The following is a 27,817-nucleotide window of genomic DNA, read 5'->3' as shown; positions in this document are numbered from 1 at the left end:
GAATTTTTAAAATTATCATGCACACATCATGATTGAGGAGGAAAATTTAATGAAAGTGACCGCTCAGGCTTAAGAGGAAAGGTGATGCCAGTCTTTTGGAGTGCTAGCTTAAAAAAAAAAAATGCGTGAAAGGGGCTTTAGTATGCATGTCACAACACTTGGATTATTCACAATATCAAGATCATAAATTTTATGTTAGATAACATCGCAAATTTGTCAACAGCAAAATCGTGAAATTAAAGCAGGATTGGAAATGGGAGAGTAAGATTTTGTGTATATATATATATATATATATATATACTCTGTCATTGTTTCTTAATCATTGTCACAATTTGAAATAAGATCCTACCCTTGGATGATCTGATACTAAATGAACACCTGAAGCACAGTATTATTTTTTCATCCCATTTGGTTTAAAAAAAATGAAATAAAATCACCATTTATATTTCTGCATGATGCACTGTATATATCCTTGTCCTATAACTGCAACACATAACCCTGCAATCATCAAAATAATTTGAATGATAATTTAGATGATAAAAAATTAAATTAATATTTATATATTAATTTTAAATTTTCTAGAAATTATTTATAGTGAGTTATTGAATAGTTATAAGAATTTTTATCAAGTAATTTTAATTGTTGTTTAATCTTTGATTCATGGAATGAATATGTAATAAAACATAAGAAACCGATGGGAGTTGTTCCCGCCCCCCCCCAAAAAAAAGTTTTTTACATATTCTCTAATTAAAGTGTAATTTCTCTGCATAGGATTTTGAACTGACTGAATCGTGAGTTCCTCGAGTGCTCAGATCTTTGGTGTCAGAGTCTTGCATTTTAAGTCTCCTGCACTTTGTAGTATAGTGAAGAAAATCAAGTGCTATCTTCTTTTTTTCAATCGAATGTAATTAAAATTTGAATATAATTACTGTTTTAGTAAAAAGTTGTGTTTTTCTTCAAAGTCTTGTGTTTTTGAATTATCGCGCTTATATGTATTTGAAATTGTAAAGACCGATAAATGGAGAAGATATAACAGATTTAGTTAAGCATCTCATATGGATCAACACTTTATATTTTAAAACAATGCACCTAATTTCATTTATCAAAAATCAATGCTTTTTGAACTATCACGTTTACATATCTTTCTTTCCTTGACGAATTTGTTGAAAACTTAACACGTATCTACACTTAAGAAACTATATCTACTTGTCAAATTTCATCTATTTAGCTCTTTACGTTTTGTCGTTAAAGGCATTTACTTGCTCCCGGGAACCAGACTGATAGATTTTCTATGAATGAATTTTAAACAAAATTTTGTAGAAATATATAAATTAAATGTAAAAATCAAATACTAAATTTCATTTAACAAGCTCAAATCGTTTTTGAGTTAACATATTTATTGACAGACTTAATTCCAAAAATGTGCTATTCAGATTCAATGTCTAAAACACTAAAAATCGTCAAAATATTCAGTTCAAGTTTTTAGACGATTACAATATTCAGCAGATTTATAGCAGAAAGCAGAAATAGCTTTTTCTTTCTTCGCAGGCAATCGAAAACTAGTTCCGAGAAAAATGGTGTAAAGGAATTTCCCCGCGCTTTGTCAAGTAGAATGAACCCGAAGAACGAATAGATTCTTATCGGATTGAGGGTAGAGTCGAAAATGGAAAGGCGGAGTTGAGGGGTGGGGAAAAGAGTCTGGCATGTGGTGGAATTAGGAGTGGCCTTGGCCTTGACCCAGATCTCAAGGTTAGCGCCATTATCTAGCTACAAGGTGGTCTAGAAAGAATGAACTCCGAAGTGAGCTTGGGGATGACACGGCTTGCCACAACCCCCGATAGACTTGCACGTTGTAATAGGAGTTGAACATTTACTCTTATACAGAAAATCTAATATTCTGCAATTTTTGTATGTGAATTCATTTGAAAATTAGGATTTGAATACGATAATGGGATGAACTAACATGATTTGTATTTTTAAAACTATAATGTTTGCAAGTTGGCATAGCATTCCCAAATTATGTGACGAGCCTTGCATGATGCAAAATTCATCCAAAATTCTCTCTAGGGCAGATTGTTGGATCTTAAGCTACCGTATTTAGTACATAATTGCTTTCTTGGAGAATAAATGTCCACTAAGGAAAGGTTTTTCAAAATTTGAAAAATCGGTAGATTTTAAATTATATTTTTTAATGAAAATTAAGATTTTAAAGTTCTTCCACAGGGAATTCGAATCATATTTTTGCGCTATCTTAAAATTTTTAATTTTGCTTTTCAATGAAAACAATTTTGTTCTTGTACAATGTTTTTCTCTAACTTCAATGAAATTCAAAAATATTTTTATGCATTTTGCAAAAATTCCTTTTAATCGCTGTTTTATGAGCATATGCATCGTGATGATAATAAATTATTTCCATTTGTGCGCGTTATTGTTGCTATAATTAAAATAATGTAAGAAGTTTTATAAATCTCAAAGAAAAAATACTTTGGGAATAAAATAGGCATAGACAAAAATTTTGCTAAAAATATTAACCAGGTTGGAAAATGTTATCGTAACATGATAATGTTTTTCGATTATGATACTTTCTGCAGTGCATTTCGCAAAAGTTTGGCATTGTGAAAAAAAAAAATGAAATGGCTAATACAATCAAACCAGACAAAGACGCAAAAAAAAAAAAAAAAAAAAAAAAAAAAATGATATTTGAATTAGGTGTTCGAATATCCATCAGTTTTTTTTTTTTTTTTCAAATAATAGAAGTGATATTTATAAATTTAAAGTTAATTTTTTTTTAATACTGGGCAATTTAGTCTATTCATGGCTTGAAATTGTGTGTTAAAAAAATTCTAGTCACGTTAATATTTCCAACTATTATCAATTATTTCTTCAAATTATTAAGAAAATTTACTGAACAATCATGAGACTTAATTACTAAGGTTCTTATAGATTTGCTTTTGAAAATGGTAATGTATACTTCAGGACAAATTTTTTTTCTTTTAATTTTCATTACAATTTTGTTTAATTTCTAATTAAACAAAATCTTTGCGTTTTCCGATGATAATTACTCAAAATATTATTGTATGAAAATAATTATAATGTTGTGTAACTATAACAACATTAAAATGATTAGTATTAGTAATAATTAGCTGTTTTGAAGTTCAAAACACTGTATTTTTAATGATGACAATTTAGTAGTGTAATCTCCCCCCCCCACCCAATTTTGATATTTTTTGCGTTACTTTCATCAATACGTTTTATAGATGCAATAAAATTCATGCCATTTTCATATTTTCATCAAATATTTAATTGTGTGATTATTTTTCATATGTTAAAATTTAGTTTAGTTTAGTTATATTTCTGATTTTTTTTCGTATATTAAAGTTTAGTTATATTAACGTCCTGTTTAAAAAAGAAAACAACTGGGGCTATTTTGCTACCGAAGTCGTAAATAGCCACGGTCAGATGATGAGGACGTCACTTTAGCTGGCATTCCTTCTCCAAACTATCACATCACAATAGAGGAAGGGTGTTTAGTTTCGAGAGATTTAACGTGCACCAGACCCGCTTACACAATGGTTCTTTGGTGGAATCGGATCTCGACCCTGAAACCCTCCAGGTCCGAAACCGAGTTCTTATCACCAGGCCACCACGGCCTTTCATATGTTAAAAAGTTAAAGTTTCTAATTTTATCAGTGTAATTTTCACGAGGAATAAGAATTGAAGGCGAAAGACAACATGCGATTAGAAAGATTTTACGGGCAATTATGTTTTTAAATAGAACTATGACGACATGATTTCTTTTGGAAGAATCATGTGCAAGTGCAAAACTACTAAAATAACACGACTTTAATGTCTATTACAAATTGATGTTTAAAAATATTTTATTGAAGATATCATGCATATCCAGTCATGCGCTAGGGATTTCAATGAAATGACACACATCTAATATTCTCGGAGAATCTGTTGATCATCAAAGGTATCAAGTTCGTAAATATAAGAATCAGATTGATTTATTTTGAATGAGTCGATGCTATTATTTATTTCTGAATTGTTAATTGAAAAAAACAACAACATAAAAATGAATTTAAATTTCTTTAAGATATTTTTAATATTTTTGACTAATAGCATGGTTACCATTTACCAAAAATTGTTAGCTATGTTTTTAATACTTTTTACTAAAAATTAAATTTGTAAAGAGAAGAATTAAGTTCACAAATGAGAAAAATATTTCTTATTGGGAAAATTTTAAAGCGATTTATCTGCGTTATTTTTGTCATTATTTATACATCTTGACAAAAAATTTCTTAAATTAAGAACAATAGGTTAACCTTAGCAATATGTTTCCGAAACTCAACAAGGAAATTATCATTCATTCACAAGGAAAACAATGAAAATGTCATTAATGGGTAGCGCCATCTGTTGTCAAAGTGAATATTTATAACAGACAATATTAATATTTTCATAAAGAGAAAACTTAAGATTTTTCTGTGTGTTTTTGAAAGGCTAGCTGATACATTTGTCGTTGATTGAGGTGAAATTATTCCCATATATTTTATGATTAAAAAATGAACTGCTTATTTATTACAACTTTAATTAAAATCTTATTTCAGTATTTGAAAGCAAAATTTGATGTTTGTATAACAGAATTAATATTAATAGCAAAACATGAAAAACATGTAATTTTATTTTTAACTAGCCACCTTTGGCGTCCAACTGGTTCACCGAAATAATGGTCTTCAAAATATTCAGATAAGCATTTTATGAAATTTGATCTTAATAGCTTTTTCAATAAGATGCTTTCAAATTTCGAAGTTTGAGAGATATATAATTTACACTGTTTTAAAAGCCTTGTCCCTCTTTATTCATATTATTATATGTCTCCAACTTTTTGTCAATTCCCTTAAAATTCGTAAAAAAAAAATGGATACACTCTACTATTTCTAGTCTTTTGACAATGTAACCTAATTTTTAAACTAAAGCAATGTAAAATATAACATTTTTCTTTATGGTAATAGTATTTTATGTATAAATTTAAATCTTTTACAGATTCTTCTGAAAATGAAGTAAATACATGCATGCTTTCTGAAATCTGTTTTGCCAATGATCAGTTTTAAGGAGAGATCTGAAATTAATTTTACACTTTGGGACATTTCATTATTTTCTATATTAATATTGATAACAATTCGTATCATAAGACAAAAAAAAAAAAAAAAAAAAAAAAAAAAAAAAAAAATCTGCAATTTCAATGACTTTTATTAATAATTTTGGTGTTCTTCCAGATTTCTTATGTTTTTTATTATCGTGTTCGCGATGCTTTTAATATTTGTTCGTTATATTTTTGTGTATCCTTATATTCTTGTTGTAAAATAAGCTTAAACTATTTTTAATAAAATTGATTAAATATATAAAACATATATACGGCAAAAAAAAAAAAAAAAAGGTATCATTCAGTAACATCTTGAAATTTAAGACGATGTAAAAATTATTTTTGTACTGAAATATTTTTGGAAGTAACCGAGAGAAAACATTATATTTAAAAAATTTTTTGATAAAAATTAAAAAAAAAAAAAAAAAACTCTCTGGGGTGCATATTCCCATCCTTCAAAGTCTATAAATTGCAGATGCAGATGTTTGGTCTTTAAAAAGTTCTATTATCTAAATGAATTATTTATAAAATTATTTATTTTTCTTTTTGAATGCTTGGTTACATTATTCGAAAGTGGGCGAATATCTAATGATCAAAATACTTTCGAGAAGGCCACACTGAGATCGAATGGACGAACTACAAAGCCATCCCAAAACAGAACCTGAAATAAAAAAAAGCATAAATCAGAGTTTGTTTTTATCGAAAAATTGCACATTAACTAATAATGCTTCTTTAAGAGCATAATAATGATATTTATTAAAAAGGTTTTAGAAATACATCATATTAAATAAAATAGGAATGACATTCTTTTGTCTGAAAAAAGCAAATTTTAGCTACAAAGTACGTAGATTCGTCAACATGCTCGTTATTCGTAACATTCCTATACCTTTGCATAGTAAATATTTCTTTTTTAAAAAGTTAATTGAAGATTATTATGAGTGAATATTTTAATTTTAATAGAAGTGACTTGATAATGGATGAATATATAGGTTGGAAAGAATGATATTAACATCACTTTACGGTCACATACAGTTCAACAGGTTTTGTGCTTAGGCTGGTAAAAATGGCCGTTGAGCGGCCAGTTTATTCTCTAAGCACAAGAAGAGTGTTGATCCAATAACAGACATAACATGCCCAAGATCCACATACACTAAGCCTTTGGGATTAACTTTGCATTGTGATCAAAAACAGGTTTGATATTTTTGCTGTTGCTTTTCAGTTGAATTAGTCTCAAACCCCCAACTACTGACTACTGATTCCGAAGCAATCGTACTCTTTCTGTTCATCGCTCCTTTAAATATAAGATCATGTTTTAATTATTATTAGATATATACTGAACAAATAAATTTTGATTCATTAAATCATTCATTAGAAATGTTAAATACGGAAATTTTAAAATGCGAATACAAGATTATCCTCAACAATACTTAACCTAAAACATATAACAGCCATACCTTAAATGTGGATTTAAAGAATAGTATTCTTATGTACGCGCAACAGCGTAAATGAGAGAAAGAATGATATTTGAAGATTGATAAAGAACTTTATTGTTTTCAACTCAGTTCTTTTTGTTCACCTACTAATTCATAAAATTAGCTTGAGAAAACTAATAAATATTTCTATCTCTTCGTATATCAGCGTCTAATCTATTTTTATTAATTCTTCAAATCCTGGTAATTCTTTTAATTCTTATTTGATCCTTCTCCAAATAACTGAAATGCCAGAATAATTAAAGATTAAAATTTATTTTCTTTAATGATCATCTTTGAATGCCTTAATAATTCCTTTTTATTACATTGAATAAATTAATTTCTGGTTCGAAATTGGTTAGAATAATCTAATATTCTTATTCTCATATTTTTCAAAATTATGGATATATTTTTCTAAAATTAAATAGAATAGTCTTATAGTAACCCTGCAAATATTAAACCATATGACAACTGGATTAATGGAGATTGCTAAAAAGCATAAGGAAATACATGTTACAGAAATTTCTGTATCGCAGCAAATATCAGATCAGTACATTGTTGGAGTAATGGAGATTCAAAAAATGTTACAATATTCTTTCTGTATTTTGGTAGCTATCAGACCAGACGATTGGCAGATTAATAAAGGCCTATTAAAAGTGCATTTTTAAGAAGAGAAATATGTTACAATAGCCTCTTTGTAATGTGGCAACTATCAGAGTAGATGATTGACGAAATAATGGAGATTCTTTAAAAAAAAACCACATTTTAATTGAAAAAGATGATGCAGAAAATATTACAAATTACAAGAAAAAAATACCGATAATCATATTATACATAATAAATATTAAAAAATATAATTAAAAGCATGAATAGCAGCCAATCATTTATTATGTCCCAAGGTCAATGAATCAGTATGCAGTGATTTGATTTCCTTTTAATTTTTCTTCCAAAATCGTCGAACTATTGAAACGGCCAGAATCGAATAGCAAAATGTCGGATTATAGAGACTAATGTAATCTTATTTCATATTAATAATACATAAAATTATAGAAATTTCGATTCTTCTCTTAATGTTTTTTTTTAAAAGGAAAAATCAAAACAGTCTTTGAAAAATATGAATCTGTAAATCTAGCAAAATTTTCTTTGCAAAAAGAAGCGAAAAGATTAAATAAAGGGGGAAAATAATTCAAAATTGGTTTGATTCTTAGATTGTTTTAAAACAATTAGATCTGTTTTTTCACAGAATTTGTTTGTTGTTCGTCAAAAGACCAAATGTTATAATCAATCATAAAAAATATTTTGATTTTTTTTTTTTTCATTTGAAAATAAACAAATTGATTTTATTGAGTAACAAAGAAGCAAAGTCTTGCTTGTACATCCATAATAAAAACAAAGAATAAGATTAAATAATTTTTTTTAAAGTAATTGATCAAAACTTACAACTATCCTTTAATCTCTTTTCAGCATTAGACTTCATCATATAAACGTGAGACAAATATCACAACAGTGACATAAGCCGCCATTCTTATAAAGTTCTTGTCCAGGACCACACTTAGCTGGCTTACATTGAATTCTGTCGCAAATACCTGGCTTGCACATTTGTTGTGAGTAAACAAAAATCAATATCAAAAGAATTTCTTTGTACATTTTTGTTAAGTTGAAATATTTTCCTGAAAAACAATAATAATGAATCATTTTGTAATAGCACATGTCTAAATGCATTTTTATTTCGTATATTCGGATTTGTTTGTCATGTAAATATTGCCACCAATATATGAGAACTGACATTCTATAGAATAAATAGGCATTTTATAGAAAGTCAAGAATTGGTCAACATTGTTCTAAAGATTAATTTAACACAATTTCTAGGCATTCTGTAGAATGCCAAATGTCAAACGACAAAGTGTGAAACCCAATTCCAATGTAAGAAAAAGAGCTTATTTCGGATTAAGGCAGCATGATGATGGAACAATTTTCTATTTTTATTACTTACTGTGAGTGCTCAAAAGAAACCAATGCTGTATATACATGCACAAAGTATCGTTAATAAGATCATAAGTTCTGTGGTACCATGTACTATTCATATCATATTGATAAAAGTGATGAAATGGATAATTGACGTTTGTTATGACCTATTTTATAATATTTTGCCTAAATATCATTTGTCATCTTATGGAATGCATAGGTTTTATATGCAATGACCAAGGAAAATATATAAAAATTCTCATATTTTATACTTTACTTAAAAACATCGAGCATTCTATAAAATGCCTAGTGATTCTACAGGATGCCAGCGTTTCATATATTACCAGTAACATAGATAAAGTACTTCGTTTCTAACTATTTTCGTAAGATTTTCAAATAGACATAAAATGTTTGATATAAAAGCTCTGCCTTAAATTCAAGGCATTCTTCCATAAAATTCTTACCATTCCCTTTCAATCGGAAATAACTGAATATACTGTGTATTTTTTTTTTTATCGTTACAGATTTTTGAAAAAACAAAAGATGATATTAAAAGAAAAAAAAAAACCCATATTATCCTTCGCATTTTAGAAATCCTAGTAAATGTAAAGTTTTTGCTCAAATGGGGAATTATTTTTTCTTTTCCGGTTATCATCTATCCAATAAAATTAGAAAAAATATTACGAAAAATCATTTTTCCTAATTAATGCATTTCATGTTTGAGAAGAATATCTGCATTTATAATTCGACTGATTATTGTTTTAATCGGATCAAATCTAAAAAGGCAAATTTTTTATTAAAGTCTGGAAGTTAAAATTTTGAGATTATTTTGTTATTTTCCGATATCAATTCCCAGATATATAGCAACGTTTAGTTATATAAATAATATAGAGTTTTTAAATTTTTTCTTTTTTCTTAAGATTGTATAGACTGTTTTCATAAAGGTACAATTTCCATGTTGACACTTTTCGATATATTAATTTCACTAACTCTCCTCTTGTTGCAAAAAACTCTTTCCAATATCTTGTAAATTAAAATACCGATGAAATCAGTTATAAGCAAAAGTACATTTTCCTTTTCTATGTGACAACTTGACAGATACTTTAATTTGTTGAAATAATGGAGATTTATCTATCTATATATATATATAAAAATTTTGTTGTTCATATTTTTTTTAAATTCGCCACCAACTGTATACTAAGACAAATCCTTGTTAGTACAAAGTTAATAAATTTATTTATTTCAGCGATTAGCTTTTATTTTATTATATTGAACATTATTTTGGAACGGGGTTACAATTTTGAGCACTAGTTAAATGACGCGGAAGGCACTTTTAATAGCATTAGAAGGTTGGATTTTGAAAACTACGATTATATATTTTATTTTGTAAACCAGTCTTTACCATGCAGTAATGCTATTTTAATAGAATTAGACGCTACAGCGTGGAACCCTCCGAAACTAGTAGACCATGGTTCAAAATTTACTATTGGGTCGCAATGGTCCAATGTTGTAACTAATTAATATTTATTTAATTAAAGACTTTAGTTATCTCAATTTTCGTAAATAGGAAAGATTTTAATAAAAACGATATTAACTAAAAGTTTTAGATTTTTAATTAATTAAATTGAAAGAAAAATTTAAGAAATTAAGCCAAAAACAGAAATTAAAATGATTTTTTCTGTAATCTTTGTATTCATTTTGAAGGTTTGAACAAATGATATTGAAAAATAAAAGAATAGAGCTTTGTTGAGTTAAAATTTATTGTAGTTGTGTTTAATAGTTCAAAATCAAATAATATTTTTTATTTTTATTATTAATTACAAAATATATTTCGCCTGTGTAGTATTCTTTCTAAAATTATTTTTTAACCATGAAGGAAACTTTTAATTATAAAAAGGAATAAAATTATTTACTTTTAATTGTGTAAAACAACACAAAATTAATTACTTCTTCGAGATAAAGAAATTCGGCTTATTTTATTATAAGAAATAATATGCAATATAATATATGTATAATACCAGGATAAACGATATAAAATTGATTTAGACACAGATATTACGATAATGATAATATTATATATTTTATCACTACAATTATTTACTAGAATGTATATTTTAATTCCTTAAATTTATATTAATTACTCTTTTAAGCAGAAAATTATAAATTCATTACAAATACATAATACTTTAGAAACTTTTTTAAGAATTGAAAACAACTGAGAACTATATTTATTTTTACCTACCTATTGACATCATTTCACAAAAATATCAAGCAAAAGATTCTTTAAAACCAAACTTCATGTTTTATATTTCATATGACGTCATAACATTACTACTTTTGAAGGTCAATCATATTTATTTAGATTCCTGGAATTTTTTTTTTCTTTGCTTATAAATGGTAAAAATCGACTAAGCAAACGTCAAAGGAATCATTACGATATAAATATCTGTAATTCTAAAAAGGAATAGACATTAAATTATACTTTGATGGAATTGCTTGAGCTGAATAAACACTAGATATCGTATTGTGAAAGAAAGAAACACTAGAAAAAGATCAAAATGTCAAAAGTTTTTTCAAAAATTAATTATCTGTTAAAATTTATTTAAGAACGAATTTCCATAGAAGACAAAGTATAAAATAACAGGCTAGTTAAGAAAACTTATTTTCTAATTTTTGTTTTCTTTCAGATTGCTGGTTTGTTGTAAATTTAATCTTTAATTTAGTCTTTTATTGTAAATTTATACTCATAGGATTAGTTAATGTCAAAATAAGACGTTAATATGTTCATGAATATGACGACATAATATCTTTTTCAATATTGTTGGTGAACTTATATTAATAACAAACATCAACGATTTCTTTTTGAATTTATTGTAAATATGTAAATTAATAGTTGTGCGTTTAAAGAAATTGATGTTGAAATGCTTAATTTGTTTATTTCCAGAGCATTACTTTTGAATGTAATATTTGTCCCTCTATAAGGACAGGAGTATATGAGTGGAAAGTCATCGGATCTCTTTTATTCTGTAAATGTAGAAATGATTTGGTAAATCACTTTATTCCGATGACTAAACGACAAAGATTTTATTTCGAAGATCTTTTGTAGTACGAGCTGAATTGGGGCAGGTGATTGTACTAGTATATCTTTTAAATCTTAAACTCTAAATTTTGTGTATTTTTTCCTTTTGCCATAATTCTGTGTTTTCATTAGATAGATTCTGACAACCTATCATTTTAGCTCTCATTAATAGATGGTTACCATTTTTTTAGATTATAATGCTTTTCAACTAATTCTTTCCCTGGTGGCATTGTTAGAAAATTATTATCTCTTCCTAAAATGTGATAAAATAATTTCAGCTCCTGTACCTAACTCTGCCTAAATAGTGAAATATTTTAAACGTGCTTTAGCTAAGAAATTGTAACTTATATGCAATATTTGCTGAAGATGATGAATTTTGAGAAATGCGATGAGTGAGAAGTTAATAAGAAGTGGTTAATAATAAATCAATACTTTCTGTTATCATGAAATCGTTGATTTTTCGATAGTTCAGACTGATTTTCAATCACTGAATTTAATCACATTCATTGATTTATTGCTTCTCTCCCTAAACGATAACAGCATCAATAAAAGTTGCAAGTTAAGTACAGCAAATGTGGCCTTTTCCAGTTTTTAAGCTTTATTCAATGCAATAATTTAAAATAATTTCCCATCTGAAAATCCTAACAGAAGTGCCTAAACAATGAGACATTGTTTAGAACAATTTGGAAACTAATAAGCCTCAACAATTTTATGTGCATATCCTTAATTTTTTAAAATTTATTTTTGATTTAAGACATTTTAACATTATTCGAAAGCTTTACATTAATAATTTTCTTTATGTTCTACTAATGATAGTTTTAATTCTACTTATCCCAGCATATCTGATATATAATTCAGAAGCTTATTCATGGTAGAGAAGAAGTGCTCTATTCTAGATCAACGTCGGAGTTCAAGATTTAGATACAATTTGTGAATTTGCAATGATGAAAACTTGCACACTGCAGCGGATAATTCACTCTAATGCGTACATACTAACTAACCAGAATTATTAAAATACAGAATATGTTTTTCAATATTGCTGTTTAAGATGCCCGAGGAAAGGTTTTCAATTTTTTTCTCCTAATCAAATTTTATAGCTTTATCTATGAAGTCACTGGTCGATTTATTATGTACCATTTTGTTGTATGATTATTGATATTAATAAAGCAGCCAGACATATAAGATGATAAAAACCTAAAGGGGGGAGGGCTTTTGCCTATTTCTTCGGGCTTGATCTCAACATATAAAACATCTAAAATACAAATTTAGGTAATAGATTAGATTTTAGATTTTGTTTCCAGACATCATAACTTTTAAGATTTTCAAAAATTTATTCAATAATATGAATATTTATTCAATAATATGAATATGATATTCTTAAAGGTTTATATCCAAAGACGATTCTAATGAAATTTTCTAAGATCAAAGGTTATCCAAATACTTGTTTGTTAATTCTTGCAAAAGAGCATTTATTATCTACCACCTGCCTTTGAAATCAAATGAGGATATCCATGTTTTTATTTTCTCATATGTGAAGCATAAAGAAAATTTTGTAATCGTCAAAAAAGATAAACTCAAGATTTTGACGAATTTTCATGTTCCAGATCCCTTGAATTCGAAAATTATGTTTTCGGCATTATATCTGCCTGCTTATGAACACGAATTCAAATAGGATTTTGTGATTACAAGGAGTCCCATGTCAAATTTTATTACAATCGGTTGGAAAAAAGGTGTCCAAAATACATATTCGCATGATAAGCACAGTAAAAATGTTAGATTCACATTAATTTTCTATATATCGTAACTAACATTATCCAATAATATAAAGACATTAGCGGTCTTACTTTAGCCCTCAAATTTTTGCAGGAGGAGAGGGATAAGGTCTTCAGGGGTGAGTATCTGAAAGCGTTTCGGGGAGATTACTCCTTTTAGTTTGCGATCGCAACTGAACTAGTGTGATAAATAGTATAACTAGTCCAAAATTATCAATTTGATATAATAGAGTTTTAAGCTTCGACCGATAGTAATTTTCTACACTCAATCAAATTTAAAATATGTCTAAACCAATAATAGAGCTTCTCCTACACTTAATGTTTAGATCTAAATTTATCGAACTGTAGTGAAAGCTTATAAGCCAGTTAACAGCTATGCTAATCGAGCAATTGCTTTTGTATTGTGGTCATGTTACTGGGCTGCGAACCACAAGGTCCCAGGTTCTATTCTCGATCATCGGAATCTGCCGTAGAACTATTGATTAAACTAGACTTAATTTGCTCATTTTTCTCAATGATATAATTATTTTATTTGATTGGTTAAATATTATGTAAGTTTGTATACGATTGTTTGTGTGATGTAATTTAATAATAATTTTCTAAGAGTTATGCGAATTACCACTTCTTCATTTTATAGATTCTGATGAAAAGATATTATTCTAATTAAATAATTAATTTAATAGCTTTTAATAATTAAATAATAGATTTTGATGTAGCTGAAAATGATTTACAATTTTTCTCTTTCAAACACAACTTTGAATTACTTTTGAATACTATCAAAATTCTCAAACTAATGTGTGTGTGTGTTTTTGGTATTGTTTTAAAAATAAAATTGAAATAAAAATGCACTAAGTGGGATTTTAAATAATGTAAATCTTCTATGTAAAAGATATAAAGAAAGCCATCAGTATATATATATATATATATATATATATATATATATATACGTTTTAGATTTAAATGATTTAATTAGCAAGCCTGTTTGAATTATGCACAGATAATTTATCAAATCTTTCTGTATTTCGACATTTCCTTCCAAAATATTTAGTAAAAATTATTATTATTATTATTTTCAGTCTAAGAACTTCTGATAAATATATTTAGTTCATATAGCGCTGCATCTTGTAACTGGCAGAAGGACGTGAAATTGCATCACACAGTATATTGAACTGATTGGGTGGTTATGTTTGAATAAAACGTTGTTCATTCAATGGCATAATGACGTTAAATTAATGGTATAGAGGCATTATTATAGGGATTTTTTCAATGGCATATTTGCATTATTATAGTTATTGTTCAATGGCATATGGCAAGTGTCGTCTGGGTGCATGAAAATTTTTTTGGTACTAACAATGCGTCATCATTATTTAATAAATGAACTGGCACATGGCATGATTTTTTTGCTCCCTCAAAGCATTTCATCGTAAAATATAACAAAAAACCTACTTATATTTTATTTTACAAGACTGGCGCTCGAAGCATCTATATTCTCTCTCTCTGCTTCCTGTCCCTATCCCCGTTGATTAATTAGTCACGGGGCTTCATTCCATTGCTTTGCACATTTCGTGCCTACAATAGGAATTTGACAATTTTTTTTTTTTTACTGTTCCTTTTTTTTTTTTTTTTTTGTTATTCAGAAATTCTTGTTCTTGATCAACTGCCATATAATGAAAGATTATTAATATTTAAAATCCAGTCTATTCGTTTAAAAGGTATCATCACCCTTTCTAATTAAAATATGTTTATTACTGAATTGCAGAAAATATTTCGTTTTAACTTCATTGACAAATTAATTTAATTCGCTTTTCCTGTACTATATTTTATAATACATTGTATACAATACATAACTGTTTAAAAATATTCTTTTATATTTTATAAACACTGGACATATTTAACTTCTTTATATAAGGAAAGATTATATTTTTGCTATATAATTTAAATATTTTTTTGCACTGAAATGACAAATTTATGATTCTTTAATATATACTCTATTGAAAAAGTGTTTACAACAGTTTTACCTACTTGAATCAAAAATTGAATTTGTGAATACAATGCAATTCTTTTGAGTTATAATTAATATAAAGTAGCTAAAAGTTGATAAAAACCCACTATTATTTAAAAATATGTAATTTAATTAATAAGTATATTTCTATGATATTTTGAATAGTTAAAAAATTCTTAAGAATCGGATTTATGGATACGATGCAATCGATTAATTAAAAACTAATATTAAAATGACTTTAAGAATTAAAGGTTTATTTAGTTGCTTGATGCTCAATAAAGCTTTACATTCTAACACTGTAAAAATATGTATGTAAATCTTGCACTAGAGTCGTCGCTTTCAAATCGGATTGAAATATATTCGTAACAGAAGAAGAACAGAAAACATCATCTTGAAATCCATTCTTGAATAGTAGACAATGTTAGACTTTTCGATCATCTAAAACATAACACAATAGAATTCATATTAGAGAACTGGTAAATTTTATATAAATTAATATTCATAAAAAATGTAACATAGTTATTTCTTGAAAGAAAAGTATCAATTTAAATTTTCATAAATTATAACAACATATTTAATAATATAATATAAAAGAATTAGCTTAGATAAAATGAAAGGAGAAAATAAATATTTCGGAAAAAATATTCTTAAATTCAGGAATTGACTGTAAAGTATTCGATTTTACTATCTATGTTATAGCAAGTTGTGAATTAATAAAATAACTAGGCGCCTTTAGCGACCAGCTTGCTCACCTAGATTATTGACTCTATAAGCTATTAAACGATTGATATTGAGTGCATTTTTAAAAAAATTTATTTTATTTTATACGATTTAAAAATATGAATTCAATTGAATCAATCTGAAACCAATTATTGTGAGCATAAATTGAAAGTATTATACAACGAAACAAAAGCTGGAACCCTATTTCGGAATTAATATCTGAAAAAAGAATTTTTTTATCCTAATTTTAACATTGACAGAAGCATACGATTGAATAATTCTATGAATAAGTTTGAATTTCATAGATTTCAGCACTCTAAATTATTTAAACTATTTAATTCGTAGAATAGAGAATAGAAATTCATCTTAGAATAGAATTCAACATTCTGAAACTTAAATTAATACGTAACATTGTAAATTAAACTTAAAGAATTTATTAAAAGTAAAGAAAAAATTGTACATAAATGAAATCGATATAATTAAAGAAGTAATTTTTTGAGTTTTAAGATAATTCGAAATCTTTTTTGCGAAATTAATAGTTTTGGAAGATATGGTCATCTATTTCCATTAGTAAATCAAAGCGAGTATCCATCAAGCGGCGGTTAGGCTTATTTTCGCTCTCTGTTAAACTTTCTGTTTAAAACCTTCTGACTCCCAGTGCGGCCGAGACGGCTGGACATTCAACAGAACGGTGGAGGGGCCAAAATACCACCTGTTTACTTTCTTCCCCTTTTCTCAGCAGGGTCGTAAAACGGTGCGGGGCCATCCGTCCCGCTTGTCTCCAGAAAGTGTTTGAGGGTCGATGCTTAAATTACAGTAGGCTTTTTGCTCTCCAGCTACTAAAATCTCTTGCTAACATGCTGGGATATCGGAAAGTTTTAACTCAAAAAGACATTAATAATATACTCTTTGAAGATTCAGATGAATCTGATTTGATATAAGTGATGAGTAAGATGCTGGATTTAACACTTCAAACTCTTTTCAAGTAGAAAATATTTCTACTTTGTTAGAAAATGATTCTGTTAACGAAGACGATATTGAAGTTTCTGAAAATAGATAACTCTACACAGATTATTGAATAAAAATCAAATTTGATAGCAAATAAAATTATTTCCATTCCGAAATTTGACCAACTTTCAGGTCCAATCCATAATTTACAAATATCGGAAGTATGTAAAAATAATAAATTTAAAAAAAAAATAAATGAATTAAAATGCTTATTGTTTCAGAAAACTGTGTTTAAAATAGTATTAATTATTTTTTAAGGCTCAATATCCCTCATACCAATTCTTCAAACAATTTTAATTATAAAATAACAAATTAAATATTCCTTCCTTAAAGAATTTTGCAAATCGTTTGAAAATTGGCTGATATTATATCTTTTGTGCATTGCTTAAATCAAAGAACATAATTAAAAAAAAAAAATGCTAGCAAACGTTTCTGGGTATTCAGAATCGTTTGGAAGGGAAAAAGAGAAGTTTTGATTTGGATAACTTTGACAGTATACTTGCAAAATTTTAATTGGTATATATCGACCAAAAAAATAATATTTTTTCCATAAAATATTATTTGCCCTGTGTTACTATTCTGTCATTTTAAATTAATAAATTTAGTAAATTTTGAAAATTTACATTGTTAATGAAGTTATTTCTTAGATATCTTAATAAGTTTTCAACATTAGAACATTATTCTCTTTATATTCTAATAAATAAATGCAAGGGATTAATTAATACATAATTAACATTAATAGATAATTTGTTTTGGGAATTAATTAATACATAATTAAAATTTATAAGAATTTTTAAGTACTTACCGTAAGTTATTTATATCAATAACTCTTAAAATAAAGAGAGCGAAAAAAAAATAAAGAAAGAAAAGGGAGAACTCTTGAATGATTAAATTTTCTGATGCAGCAATGATTTTAATGAAAATGCAAAGATACTGTTTCAATGTTATATTTCAACCTCAAATGCGTCTTTCCGTAATTAATAAATTATGATCAAACACAGCGGTAAAAAAAAAAAAAACGGAACGTGTGGGAAATCTTTAAGTGAAATTATAAAGTATTATTACATTTTGTATACAACCCCTTATTCTCCAGCAGTAATTTGACTACAGGAACAGGTCGATACGAGTACTCTCCCCACTGTGCAAATGAAGTCTTGACCACCAGAAGGGGGAGGGAATTGCTTTTTTTCTATCCTTTATACTTTCGGCCACTTAGGATTTCAAAAGAACTGCATTCCAAAGAGCAAAGGAATTCAGAGGGTTAAGCCTATTCCTTGTTTTCTTTTACATCTTCTGACTGAATGAAGTGTTTGACACGCCGAGCAGCACTTATAATATAATAATTTTATTTAGTTAGCGACGTGTTAATTTAAACATAGCTGTTAAAAGGCTAAAAAAAAGCCCTGCTAAATAAAGCAGTCTGAAACGTTCGTATATGGATATGCTTACATTTTATTATTGTCATTCCATACTAAGTAATAAGAATGATTTCTGTGCCATGTACATTGGATTGGCGTTATATATATATATATATATATATATATATATCTTCCAATATGCACTCACGAGTTCATTTTAATCGTATATTGCAATTCAGTTTCAACGCAATCATTCAAGATAAGATAAATAACTAATAAAAATGGATAATATTTTAAGAAAGATGAATTTGGAAAATGTTTATTCTCAATTCGAGACAAACAATGCGACGAAAATCGTCAAAATCTCATCTTCAAGTAATTAAACATTTTATACTTTTAACTGAATGTCATATCATGTAAAAGTACAAAATATGTTAAATCGCGTAAAAGTACAAAAAAAAAAAAAAAAAAAATGCCATGTATCATTTTATTTTTCAGCAGTAGTCAAAAATTGAAAATATGTTTTTATTTGTCTTAAGTTATTAAGATTAAATTTATCTCTTTGGCGTCATTTTTAAGTTTTCCCATGTCACCGCGATACGCATAATGATACTGTAACAATTTTTTAAAAATTCTCTATGAAGCGGAATTAATACAAATACAGAGCCGATTTAAAGTTACTTTTTTTATTATTATATAATAATACTGGTATATTATATAATTTATTACTATATTATATACCATGAAATATTAGCTTTATAAAATCTTTTTTATGTCCAGGATAAGACTGTAAAAAATTATTTTACCCAAGATAAAAGCCTAGGATTATTTATAAAATATATATAATTATTTGTAACTCAAATATCACTTGAAACTGTCCATCTTTTGATTAATTAATAACTAAGAACATTTTCTTTAAGAAAATTATTTTAAAGACATTCTGTGTTGTTTTCAGAGAATGAAATTTTGTCATCATATTCTTTTATTTTTAAACCATAATGTTTAAACCATAAAATTTGAAATATAAAAAAAAAATCGTCTTCAAAATATGAAATATATATTATAGTCACTGTTTCTAGTAAACAAAAGATTTACACGAGAAAAATGTTTAAATCTTTTTCTAAAACTCACTTTTATAACATGGTTACACTATAAATATTTAATTTTTCTTTGAAGTCAAAAAATTAAAAAAAGATTTTAATAATAATATTAAAAACATATTAAGTGATTTATTTTAAATATTTTAGGAAGAATTATTTAATGCCTTTTTAAGTGCATATTTAAATGGTCATTAAGTATTGATATTTTGAAGACGAGAATTCTTTTATTTGCTTTCTATAAAAGTCTAATCGAGGCGCTCCATAAGAAAAGAATCAGTTTGCCACAAAGAATTACCTAGCTTCAGGAAATGGCACACATTTGCCGCAACAACCACACCATCCTGCGTGGGGTTGAATCATTTCTCCTGGACCACATTGAAGAGTGTCATCATGACATCTTACACGGCTACAAACTCCTGGATGGCAAGCCTGGACGGTGGACGCGACCATGACGATCAAAATCAGGACAATCGTTTTGTTCATCATTTATATGTTACAAATCACGCCTGAAACAAAGAACCTTGAGACATTATAGCAATCAGTGTAGTTATTTTTTTTAGTGTAGCCCAAACAACAATAAAAGAAACCCTTTTCAACTTCTACAAGATTTTATTTCTCATTATTTTGACAGTAAAAAAGAAGTATTATTTCATATTTAATTTCACTTTATTGTTATTATTTTTTGACAGAATTACTTATTTATATTGTAATGTGTACATTATCCTTGTAAAACAGACAGGATCTGTTTTACTTTGATCACAAGGGAAGAAAATTCATAGATTCCTAATGTATTTGCCTTTAATTGAAACCTTCCGTTGATGATATCTAGTTTTAGATTAAAAAGAATGATTAGATTAAATTTGATTTCTTTAAAACTTAAAATAGCATATTTAATAATTTTTAAACAAAATAAATTCTTAATATAGGATGGTTAAGTAGTTTAAAGTATTAAAACAAATTTTTTTATTTTGACAATAATCTAAATTTATAATTGAAAAAAAAAAAACATATTTCCTTCCTTCCATTGAATGTTGCAAATCGTTAAGCATGTGTTATGGAAATCAAGCATTATCTTTCTTCAACAAACTTCTGCAAAATCAAGAAAATATGGCAATAAAAACAGAAATAAAATTAATTCGAAGAAATTACATTAAATCATGATTATCAAATTAATTTAACTAATGGAAATTAATAACTTAGATTCATAAAAAAATCCTTGAATAAATATTATTTTACACTAAAACCACAGCTAGAATCAATGCCTAAAAATTATTTTAAAGCAAATTACCTAGTCAATAAAATGGCCACTAAAGATTATCTTAAACCTCCATAAGTCATTTTAAATAAACACTTTCAGAAGCCCCCATTCCAGCCTCTGAACCCAATTTTTTTATTTACTTTTCCTTAATCTATAATCTATTTTTAAAAAACAATTATATACCCAGACAACAAAACGGTATAACAAGTGGACACTTTCAAGAAAGATGATGTCAATATCTTGCTTATAAAATATTTGGAATGTAAGTATAAAGATAATTTTATGCAATATATTAACAAAATTATAAAGTTGTTTTGATACTCTCTGAATGCATTAATATAATGTTTGGCAGAGGTTATTAACTCTATTGAACCAAACAGCCAAATGCAAAAAAAAAAAAAAAAAAAAAAAAAAAGTTACAGCATGAAAAAAACTCAGTCAAAACTCCTCAGAAACATTGGCAACCCAATCCATTCAAACGTATAGGTACGAAGAATGGATCTATAAAGCAGCCCTTGCGTATATAATGAGAATACTCCAAAGCATAATACACTTCTGTGCTTTTGGAGGCACACGAATTCATTGAAGGCTTAATGTAAAAAGAAAGTTATAAATACAAAATTGTTTTAAAAAACAGTTTTATCAATGCATCAGTTAAAACCGAAAAACGAGAAGAACTTGCTTAACAATGTTGAAAGCAGCTTTCAAATGTAATAGATTGTAACAGTCAGCATAGTCTTCAATACGTAATAGTTTTGTGTTAATATGAAACAGTAAACACACTATAGATTTATGGCTAAGGTCTTTCAGCCATAAAAATCAGAGAAGGTCATTAAACGATCTTATCTAAAAATCCTCAGGTGTTTTTAAATCAAATGTTGTCAAGAAATGAGATCAAATCAAAACAAAATAATGTTTCAACTATTTTAAGCATCGACATTTACAGAAACCTGAAATAGACAACGCCCTAATCATTTCCATACATTTGGTCACCGTTATCCATAATCAAATGTCGATGCATTGGTTGCTTTTTTTTTTTTTTTTTTTTTTTTATGAATGAACGAGTTACTTCTCTTATGTTCCTTTATCGTCAGGGCTTTTTTTAAAAAAAATTAAATCGAGTATATTTTTATTCAGAAGTTTGCCTTTACAAGAACGGTTCCAAAGGAAAACAGAGCCAGTCTGTTTTACAAGGATCAACATACAAAAAATAATCTTAATGATAAGTCAGCACCTTTCGAAAATGAACCTTTCGAAAACATTGAGAAAATTTTAAAATAATTTCTATTCAAAGAATCTTTATTTTGTCAAATTTTGATTTATATTTTGTTTTTAGTAGCAGTTTATTTCCATTTTTCTCTATAAGCAATTGCTTCCATTTATTCTCTATGAATGGAAGTGAAATAATGCATGCAACTAGGTAAACATAGCATCAAAATTAATAAATTTATTGGCTATGAATCAATGATTAATTTTTTGGCAATTGAATTTTATCAGTCTTTCTAGGAGCTACGAAATAAAAATTGATGATTAAAAATCAGCATAGCTTGTAAATAAAATTGCAAAGTTTGAATTACCAGAAATAACTGTAATATCATTTTTTTTTTATTTAATTATCAGTATTTGTTAAAAGAAAATCAAATTTTATGATTTCGCAAAAACATAATACTAATTAATAACTTTAATACTTTAATAATACTTTTAATGTATGTAATACTTTTTGATATTTCGTTCATTTTGTTCAAGATGAAAATCCAATTTAATAAATTAATTTAGCATCGGCAATTTTTTTACCGAACTTTATCAGTCACGATTGAAATGTAAATAATAAATGAAAGAAAAAAATCGTATTGTTACCTAAACTTAAAAATATTTTTTTTTATTAGAACAGCAAATTATTTTTTCATATAAATCAGAATTTTTTAAAAAATTGACAAGGAAATAATTTTCAATTAATTAATAAAGAATAAAAAGATTATTTGATAAATAATCAGACACTTTATGTTAATAAGAGTCGGAGTCTTATAAGTAAAAAAAAAAAAAAAAAAAAAAAAAAAAATCAATAATAATTTCTTTTTTATAATCCTAATTAATTTAATTAATTTATGTGTATAAAGAAAAGCAGTTATTAATTGTTAACAAAGTATACATAATTGAATATTGTCGATCATGTATAATTTTCGCAAAACAAAAGGTCTGAGTCTGAATTCTTAAAATAAATATTTTCTTTCCTACCTCTTATCAGGAGATGTTGAAGCAGATATGATTGAAAATATGAAAATATCACCTCAATTCAAAAACACCAGTTCTTTCTAAAGTTTTAAAGTATTTATCTTTTTATCGCTGTATCTGACTTGGCGAGTATCTGTTCAGCAACGCAAAGTGATTCTGAGTAAATAGAAGAACGAAATATACCTATCGAATGTTATTTTAGTTTGGTTAGGCTATGAAGTAAGAATATTTTTGTGGAAGAAATAATATTGTTAACCGAGCTAAAAATGGTCATACAATTTAAAACGCTATAAAGTGACACATTTATTCGATGGACTGAAATTGATAAATATTTTTAAAACTAAATTTCTATAAAATTTCAATAAATGAATTCGAAATTTCTTTAAGTATTTTAAATCTTTTGTAACAGTTTAGGGAATAAAAACGTATAATTAATATATGTAAATACAGGATGGTATACAATTTATAAGAAGTTAGAATAGAAAAGAATGGAAGCTAATACACTCTAACTTATATTTATCTCGGAATTTTCGTTAAAGTGCGGCATTTATTCTACCTAATCTTTTTAAGAAGTTTGGATAAACGTTAAAGATATGACTATTAATCTATAAAATGTAATAATTTTAAATTGCAAAAGAAAAAAAAAACTAATTATTAAGTAAATATGAATAAAGACGCTGTAAGAATCACAAATTGCTATATTGCTAATCAATTTTTGCTTAATTTATAACTTATTTTATTATATTATTACATCGCAAATCATTCTATTTGAAGGCATTTATTTTGCTTCTGTCAAAGAATTTTGATTTTACAAAAGAACACCACTGTTTCATTCAAATAAATTAGTTTTATGAGGGTGTTTATCCTTTCGGTGAAATTTCATTTTGAGAATTGGAAAAGAATTCTTATTAGATTTTAATAACGTTTTTAATGATCGATGAAACATTTTTAGCATAATTTAGAATTGTTTTTATTTAGAAATTAAATTAAAATTTAATAAATCCTTATTGTAAAATCTATTCAAATTGTTTCACATCTTAAGAAATTTTTTCTGAATTGAAATTAAAATTTATCAAAGAAATAAAATGAAGGAAAATAATAAATATCATAAACGGTAGAGGTAAAGAGTCATGTTTTTGACTCACATGACCCACCAAATGACTCACAAACTTTTGACTCAAAAATGACTCACAATGGCTTTTGACCAAATGACTCACATTTCTGCTGCTTTAAAATACTTACCATCAATCATAAAATACTTTTCATATATTATATATAAAAGCTATTGTTTTTGTACTTTAATAAAGAACATATTCCGATACTCTATGCAATGAGTTTTTTAAGCATTAATGTAAGAGTCAGCATTTGAATACAATATCTATAAAAATTGACAGGACAATCAATTGCAGATGTTAAGTAAACAATGTTAAAAATGTAAGATATGTATATATTTATATCTATATTTATCCATAAGAAATATTCATTATTAATTAACAAAAAATTACTGTATTGTTCTCTTGGAAAGTTTGCAAAATTCAGAGTGTTGGTGTTGCTTGTTAATCGAGAATATGTTATATTAGTTTAGTATCAAAATTTACTAAAATAATCCAGGATTTCATTTCAAAGTATCAATGAAATTCTTTTAAAAATGTGTATTCAATTCAGTTGGAAATATAAGCACTAAAACTTATTGAAACAATCTAATCTCTCATTTTAATGACTCAACAAAATTCTTTTAAAAACGTACATTCTATTTAGTTGAAGTATCGAATTCTAAAGGATTATAAAACGGAACTAAATATTGAAGTGTATTCCATTTTTTTTAACAAGATATCCAATAAAAATACCAATTATCCATTTTCTGCAATTATCTATTGGTGAAGATTATTATGACACGTTATGCAATTGTTTTCTAGTAGATGGATAAATTTCATTTATCTCCAGTAATTTGTGGAAAATATCTGCTTTTGTTACTTGTATATATAGGTCATTCGAAAAGAAAAAAAACTAGCGTGAATGATTATTTATAAATGATTAATAATATGAAAGATTCATTGAGCTTTGAGTCCTAATGTGGAAATCATCTCATGATAATGTTTTAACTTTTTTATATGATAATGTTTTAGCTTGCTCCAAATGAAGAACCTAAAAATTTTGAAAAACTATTAAAATTGCAGAGAAAAATTGCGTAAACAATAGAATAACAATAGCATAATAATCAATAACCAAAGACTGATTTTTTTTTTTAAAGTGGTGTAAAAATGTTTTTTGTGCGATAATATATACATCGAACTGACTAAAGAATAAGGCTAAAATCTTTATTTTTTTTTAATTACTAAAGAATTAAAAGAAATTTGAAAGTCATTTCTCAGTGAGTTCCATTGTTTATTAAGTAGTTGTGTGCCAAACTTGGCAACAATTGATTCAATAGTTTTCTCTGCAGACCGTTTTGAATGATAATTGCCATACTTATTTCATTAGAAGGCTTTTCAGTTTAAAATCACAATGTTAATATTACTTTTACATTAAGGATGATAAGAAATGATTTATCTTTTTAATAATGTGCCCGGAAACATCGAGCTTCTTCAATTATAACAAGACTTCGATTTCATTTTTAGGCTATTTCTTGGATTATTTTAAATTAGGAAAAAACACCTAACAATGGTTATTTTATTGTAAAACAACTTTGAACTTCAATTTGTTGAGATTCAGAATTCTTTTAAACCTTGGATAAAGCATTTTACATCAGTCGAATATGATACTGAATTCGAAATTTATACTAATAATTGAAATTTGCGAGAGCGTTTGCGCAGTCTGTTGGCGCTGTTAAGGATTGATAGTTGACTGCAAACAAATTTACACATACTTTGGAAACAAAAAATGTGTACCTCGAAATATCGAGCAAAAGTTTGATATTTTCCCGTTATACAGCTTTTCTATTACTGTAATTATTAATTAAAAATACTAATTAACATATTTTAACAGTACTTTTTTGTTACAACAAAATTTAAATATTTTTCATTGTTGTCGTAAATTTCTCATTCATGATTTTTCTTCCATTATTGATAATCATATTATGAAGATTTGACTCTTCTGTATTTAGAATAATGTGTTTTAAAGCGATTTTTAAAAACTTTTGAAATATACGGCATAAACAACTTGAATCTTTGTAATGAGAAGTGATAAATTATTTAAAAAATAATTCTCCCATTTTTAAGGGTTTTGCTCTTTCTTGTAACAATGATAAAGATAGATAAATTATAATTCCACTGTTTCAGTTTTAAAGTCTGATTTCTTCTCATAATATACTGAATCAATTAGCAAAATTCCTCAAAAATATTACATAAATTGTAAAGTATATAAGTTAGCACATACAAAACTTCGATACTGAATGATTCCACATATCGCCCTTGCGTTTTTTATGAACTTATTTCTGTTTAGCAAAACAAATTATTAGACTAGTACAATCATTTAAAGTTTCAGATAAAGCTTAAATATTAAATGCGATCATGCAAAATTAAATAGGTGCATACTACAATGTACAAAACAAGTATAAGGCTTCTAAAATAGTTCAAATAAATGCCTATCAGAATTTGAAATTGATAGGTACTTTAGAGAGGAAACCATTGATATTAAGCTTTGCATAAAATGTAATTCAGATGTATCCACTCACCTTGGCCAAGGATTTATATAAATCCCGAGACTGTCATTAGTTGATTATTATAAATAATAACTGCAGTTAGTATTAATATAGCCGGTAAATGCGATAAATATGTCAATCTTTTTTAACAATCATTATTTTATAATAATTGGCTAATTGTATTAACAATACTATAAAACCTAATACGCGTCATTTGCATATCAAGATATCATTCACATACAAAGCTTTTGTAGACAGCAGCCATGAATCAAATCAGTCGATCATTTATTTTAAATTCTAAGTATTGTGTTTTTTATCTGATCAATCTGTGTGATTTAGAAGTTGTACCGAAATTTCCAAACTTGGTAAGGGCCACGGTGGCAAGGTATCGGCTTTGAAACCAGAGAGAGACCCGATTCCACCGAAGAACCGTTGTATAAGCGGGTATGGTGTACGTGAAATCCGTCGGGACCAAATGTCCTCCCATTGGTGTGGAAGTTTAGAGAAGGGGTGCCAGCTCAGGTGTCGTCCTCGTTATCTGACCGCGATTCAAAATTACGAAGTTCTCTCCAAAATAAACCTAGTGTTGCATAAAAAACGTGACGTTAATTAAACTAAACTAAACTAAAACTATTCAAATCTGTTAATAGTCGTGAATGTACTTTTCTTTCAAATGCACTAATTAGTCGTTTGTACATTTTTTTTTACTCGAACACTTTTATATTAATACTTATTTCGAAATTCTCCTTATTCTTTTGGATATTGTATTTACAGCTTTAGACCCAGCATATTCATTTTTAATTTCCATTAAGTTCTTTACATTATATCTGCTTAGGTCTTATATCTGCTTACATTGCAACAAAACATTATTTATTCCTTCGATAGGGCAGAATTCATTTCCAATTTCAATTCATTTGATTTTGCCAATATTATAGAAATAACAAAGATCTGAAGAGAAAATATGAAAATTTTTGCTTTAATTTGATTGATTTAAAATCACTAATCAATATGTTGTAAGAATAATAACATACATTTAAAAGGGGCTGGGGTGGCTTTAAAGTTCTTAAGTAT

At 26.9% G+C, this 27,817-nt stretch overlaps 2 long non-coding RNA genes across 2 annotated transcripts; both read right to left on the bottom strand.

The window, feature by feature from the left end:
• Nucleotides 1–5,690: 5,690 nt before the first annotated feature.
• Nucleotides 5,691–10,843, bottom strand: LOC129964223 (uncharacterized). Its single transcript, XR_008784086.1, has 3 exons — nucleotides 10,820–10,843; nucleotides 8,053–8,282; nucleotides 5,691–5,804 (listed from the first exon to the last, which is right to left on the bottom strand). It is a non-coding gene; the product is annotated as an uncharacterized LOC129964223 (long non-coding RNA).
• A 4,820-nt stretch (nucleotides 10,844–15,663) lies between these two features.
• Nucleotides 15,664–23,285, bottom strand: LOC129963664 (uncharacterized). The gene is made up of 3 exons (XR_008784006.1): nucleotides 23,110–23,285; nucleotides 19,912–20,122; nucleotides 15,664–15,868 (listed from the first exon to the last, which is right to left on the bottom strand). It is a non-coding gene; the product is annotated as an uncharacterized LOC129963664 (long non-coding RNA).
• Nucleotides 23,286–27,817: the final 4,532 nt, after the last annotated feature.

The sequence above is a fragment of the Argiope bruennichi genome, chromosome 3, assembly GCF_947563725.1.
Source record: "Argiope bruennichi chromosome 3, qqArgBrue1.1, whole genome shotgun sequence".
Taxonomy (NCBI): Eukaryota; Metazoa; Arthropoda; class Arachnida; order Araneae; family Araneidae; genus Argiope; species Argiope bruennichi.
The sequence above is the reverse complement of the archived record's forward strand: the minus strand, read 5'-3'. Positions and strand labels throughout refer to the sequence as shown.